Here is a 6000-nt window from a genome sequence, read left to right as displayed (position 1 = left end):
AATTTATTGGGTTAACTTTGTTCATGATGTTTCTTTATAATATTTCTGAATTATATAAAAATTACATTGAAATCCTCTTTTTCTTTTCTCATACTGATAATATGTAAGGATTCTTAAAGTTTATTATTCTTCTTAAAAAATAGCTTTTTAAATTATCTTTGTTTTTGGTTTTTTAAAATATTTTGCTTATTTCAGTCTTTTACTATTCCTTCTTTCTATTAATTTGGGGTTGGTTTCTAGATTCTTAGGTGAAAATACAGAACAAGTTTAAGTTCATGTTCTTTGATGTCAGCATTTGAAGCTGTAAATTTCCCTAAACATTAGTATTGTTGTGTTTATTTTCATGGAGCAAAAATAAGTTCTAACTTCCCAGTGTTTCCATCCTTTACCCATGAGTTGTTCAAGAGTGTATTGTTCAAATCCAAGTGTTTAGGAATTGTGTTAGACTTTTTCATTTAGTTCCACAATTACTGAGGAAAGAATGTTAAAAATATCCTCTGCAATTTTGGCTTTGTCAATTCTTCCTTTCATTGCACCATGTTTACCCGTTTATGATGAGGCTGTGGATTTAACTGCATCGTTGTTGAGAATCATCTTTTCCTTTGGCCCTTACTATTGTGGAATATGGCGCCAGCTTTCTGTCTCTGTAACAACACACCTGAGGAAATCAGCTTAAAGGAGGAAAGGCTCACTGTGGCTCCTGGGTTTGGAGGCTTTAGTCCATCATGGCGTGGCCCCTGCTGTGGGCCTAAGGCCAGACAGCATCATGGTGGCTATGGCTGAGCACAGCTGCTCCCTTGTGGAGGCCAGGAAGCAGAGAGAGGACACTCCTGTCCTTCCAAGACAGGCCTCCAGCCTGCCCCTGGACAGGGCACACCTCCTCTTGCCTCCACCCCTCCCAGGTCCAGTCAGCTGTGAACCCTCAATGGATGATCCCTTGACAAAAACAGACCTCTCCTGCCCCATCACCCTGAAGACTGCTGCCCGGGGACCAAGCTTTCAACACTCTGGGCCTAAAGGTGACCAGGCCCCTCTCAGGTTGTGGTAATGACCCGGCCTCTGGTCTACACTGTCTGGTACACTGTCGCCACACATCACCTTCTTAGCCGATTTTCTGGTGTGTTCTTTTTATCCTTTTACTTTCAACAGACATTGAATTATAGTTCAGGAAATCTCTTGGAGACAGCACATGGCAAGCCTGTTTCACCTTGTCTGACAATGTGTTTTGTTTGAAATGCATGGCCCCTTTGAACCTTACCTGTTTACCTGTTCCTGGATGTGACTGGATTGCCTAAAGGCTCCATGCCAATGAGGCCGGGCTGTCACTCCACTCTCAGTGAGGCCCCCTTGGTCCCCACCAGCTGGACCTGCAGCTATCCAACAGTGATTGAGAGACCAGCTGAGTGCCCCAGGCCAGAGCCTCGCCTGACTCACCCACCCAGCTCTGCACTGAGAACACTGCTGTTCACTATAAGCCTCAAGGCCCTCTCTTGCAGGGCCTGAACTGCCCAATAGGTCTCACAGGCTGCTGCTTAATTGACAGATTGCCTGACCTTCTCTTCCTCTGCTTGCCCACCTCTACTTTAATTCAAATTCAAATATCTCCTTGCTGGTACTTTCCCCAGACTATGTGTCTGTTTAGAATCTGCTAAGCCCACCTCTCACTAAATGTTTTGCTACGTTTCACTCCAGAGGATGATCATGTTTGAGTTCTTGACTTCAGAGCCTCTGCTTGCCCTCAGGGAATGATGTGCCTTTGTAGATGACCCAGGTAACTCCCCAAACCTTCATTCTGGCCATTAGCTTCCCTTATTTCCCTCTAATGCATTTATCCAGTCTCAATCTTTCCCCTTCTTTCAAAAACAGATAAATCTGCAATAGAGTCACCAAGCATCTCTTTGTAGACAACCAAAATTTTCTCCCGTGTCTATTACTGAATCATCACATAGGTAGGGGCTATGATGCTGCTGTAGAAAACCAAATCAAAATGCAGAGAAATGTCTGCATGTTTTCATATGTTTGCCCTAAAGTTGTTCTTGCAGAGCCTGAAAATATCCTAAGGAAAGAACAGAACCCATTAAAAAAGTCCTTGATCACTAAACTACAAACATCAAGACACAACAAGTCAGGACCAACCCCAGGATCACAGAGCATCAACAGGTGTCGTGAGGAATAGTGGATCCTCCAGCTCCCCCATCACAGCCAGCCCGATGAGATCTCTGCTATGGCACAGATGGCACACCGTGCACACTGGGGGGCACCTGCCATTTGCTGATCACCATGTAAGAGAAAGTTTGCACAAGATATCACTCACATTTCATGAATAATTTTTTTTTTAAAGTCAAACGCTTATTTTGGCATCACTTTTGCATCTGAGAATCATTTTTAGTGTAAAATGCAGGGTTCCTGAAGAACAACTCTGGAGACTAGAATATTAGGTACTGCTATTTGCTAAGCTATATTTGTTTTTATGCCCTCTCACTCTCAAAGCACAATGTTTTATTTATGGGACTGCTATATAAAACTTGGAAAATTAAACAAAAACAAACAGACATGGTTTGCTTTGGAGTCATGAGAGCTGAAACTGGGCCCCAGGACCCTTCTGAGCCGCACCTCCATGAGGACTCAAGCAGACCTGCAGAGGTGGCTAGCCATGCCCCAGCCCACACACCCACCCTCTTTTGGGACACACCCTGTTTCTCTTGGCTCTCTCAGGAACAATGAGGGTCCCAGCTTCAGCCAAAGGCACCCCAAGTTTGTGAAAAATAATATTTCTGGCTTCTAAGTCTGAATCTGCAAACCATGGACTTGGTACATCTGGAGACATGGAGCTGTAGGATGCAAGCCACGAGGGAGTCGTCAGAGCTGGGAGCACCCTGCCTGCCAACCAGCTCTGCACAGAGCTCTCTCCCCCACTTCCCTGCTCACATTGGCCTCTGGGTGTGACCCTGTGACTCCAGTCAGGTGGGTGACCAGAATGAGACTTCCACATACACCCTGTAGACACCCAAGCACCCCAGATATTTCAGGGGGTTCTCACGGTGGTGTTACCCTGTGGAGTCTGCAGGCTCACAGGCAGGACGCAGGTGTCACAGTCTTCCTGAGACACGTGGAGTCTGTTTTTATCACTTTTAGAAGCTTGCTCTAGGTACCAAGTTCCAAGCTGTAAAAGTTGCAGAGCGTGAGAACCACACCCGGCTGATAAACACACACAGGAACACCAAGACTCACCAAGACAGCACATGCGCTGGTTTCAGCGGAGCAGGCGCCGTCCTGCATCTGCACCTTCTCAGTGTGTTGCTCACTCTGCTCTCGACACATCTCTCTTCTCCCCTTCCTTTTAAGATCCAGAGAGAATTCACAGACCAAACGTGGGCCCTGGGGAACCCCAAGGATGGCACCACACCTGCTTTATACAACCCCCACTAAGCTCTGGATTCAGAGGCTCCTTCCTGTCAGCCCTACTGATAGGAGTCTGTGCAGGCAACACCTGTGCTTCCGCAAGTCCTGAGGCCAGATTCCTCCCCTGCAGAGTCCCCAGGGACTCCCATGCTGGGGCACCAGGGGCCTGTAAGCTCTCCCCAAGTGCCAGGCTGCAAAAGTTTCGGAGCGTGAGAACCACACCTGGCTGTGTGCTGTGCAGCTTTGGGGATGGTCTGGTGGTGGCCTGTGTTCACAGGCTGCTTCTTACACCACCACTCCTTGCTTGCTGCACGATGACGATGGGCAGCTTCATAATGATCTCATCACTCAGACAATCATTGCAGTATCATCGAAAAAGTAGCATTATCTCAGGTGCTCAGTACACCTTAAAGTTTCCTTTCTGACACAGTTTTCAGCCTGGACGAGTAGTGCCAGGCTGGGTTGAGTTGGAGGCAGACACCTCTCCAGACTCCTTGGTGATCCCTTTGCATTTGTGACTTCATCCACACTTTGCCCTCTCAGGGGTGAGGACCCTGGGACTGGCGAGCACATGAGGCTGGGTCCCTGGCAACCTCTGTCATCCTGCAGCCTCTCCCACCCCATCCTCCCAAGAACACCCTTTGCCACCCATGGCTTTATTCTATGTGGGACATAAAAATCACCCCTATTGGGCCAGACCTCAGAAGCGAGAAGTGTGAGAATGAGGCAGCCTCATGGTGGACTTTCCCTGTGGTCCGCAAGGCCAGTAGGAATCGTACACTTCTCCACTTCACAGATGTAAAATTCAAGATCTACAGAGAGAAGGTGATTTGCCCTCCCCACTTGGCCACTGAAAAACCAGGCTTTCTCCACAACTTCACTGCACCACTTCTGTGACTGCTGTAAGCCAAACCCACCCCAACCACACAAATGGGTCAGGCATCTCCATGGACAGAGCACTTTCCCCAAAGCAGTGGAACACATACTGGCATGTGTCAATTTGAATGACACTTTTCTTTTTTACCTTATTTATTTAAAGATTCTCTATAAAAAGTGGTTCTGCCTCATGTATGTGCTTCACCACCCACATCCTGGCCTGAAACTGCCATCCATGTAATTCCCAGGTTGCGTGGAGCCTCAGTGAGGTGCCTAGTAGTAAATTACCCAGAATCTGTAAGCTGTGTGTCTAGTAATGGGCTGGCAGCCAGAGCTGTGAGGACATGCAAGACCGATCACCATCCGTAAGGGCTCAGTGGGCAGCTGCTACAGACAATTCTGCTGCTGGGTGTGAGGCCATGCTCACATCGGCACTGCAGGACAGAGCATTCTGCCTATATTCTTCCGGGAGATTGGAGGAGAATCCGATCTCAGGGCTTAGACATGCAAGTGTTTTATCTTTCATACAGTTTCCCTCTCCTTCCTCCTCATAGTCACGTTTGGCCTTTCCCTGGCCTTTTTTAGCAATGTGCAGTCTTCCACAAGGACAGATTTAAGAGAGGGTATCATTTAGGAGAGGCACAGTCTCAACTGTCCGTTGCAACTTGACCTCACATAATCTGACCTTCCAAAAATGGTGACTTCCATAGCACCTCTTCCCAGATCCTTTTCTGAGACGGTGCCTACAAAAGCAGGTGGAATTCATTCTTGCACATGTGACCAGTGGGCTAAGTTTGGCTGTGACCAAAGCAAGAACCTCAGAGTGGAACCTCACTGTGAAAGCACTGGAGCTGAAGAGAGGGATCAGGAGGGTAGGCTCAGCTCTACACCATTCAATGACACAGAGACCCTGTGGCCCAGGACACAGATGCAGCACCCCTGGCTAAGCACAGAGACAGGAACTGGGAACTGGTTTCTGTTCCTGTGTCCTCATTTTGTATGATTATACACTGTAAACACCCATTCATGAAAAAGAGTTGGGGTTCCTGTTATCCCAGAGTTTGCAAATCTTTCTTCTTTCTTTTATTAATAAATAAATAAACATTTTAGAATCCCATGGATGGGATTCAGAAGGTGCAAAGCAGTGTGGCACACCTCCCAGCAGCCCCTGGTGCACCTCCCAAGAAGCCACAGAGCCGAGTCAGCTTCCCAGTCTCTGTTCAGCTGATTCATAAGTCCCACAGGATCATCCTGGACACTGTGCCCTGGCCTCACCAATGCAAAGTGCTGAGTTTCCCCTGTGCTCTCCTCCTTCTTTGGGTGGGAGCTTCTGAACCTGGTGGGGGAACTGCCTCCTCTGCCTTTGACTAAAGCTCAGCCCAACCCAGGGCCCTCTGCAAACTACCTTGCCAGGGTCCTGGGTGCCGGGTCCCATGCAGAGTGACGCCCATGTTTTACTCGCCCTCTCATGAGCTGCATGTGTCCAGGGCAGAGGGAGGGCGAAGGCCCCACAGAGCAGGGTCCATCATGTCAAGCAGTGGGGGGGGGGGGGGTGCTGGCCTCGCTCCAGCCCGCCCAAGGCCCTGGTGCCGCTGTTTATATCTGGTGCTTTCCCTGTCACTTGCTAAGCCACCACAGAAGATGAAAAGCTCTAGTGCTGGTGGTGCATAAGTGATCTGGCCAGAGGCCAAGCCAGTGGCCAAGAGGCTGCCATGCAAAACT

The sequence above is a fragment of the Callospermophilus lateralis genome, chromosome 14 (genome assembly GCF_048772815.1).
Source record: "Callospermophilus lateralis isolate mCalLat2 chromosome 14, mCalLat2.hap1, whole genome shotgun sequence".
In the NCBI taxonomy this organism is placed as follows: Eukaryota; Metazoa; Chordata; class Mammalia; order Rodentia; family Sciuridae; genus Callospermophilus; species Callospermophilus lateralis.
Note: the sequence above shows the minus strand (reverse complement) of the source record.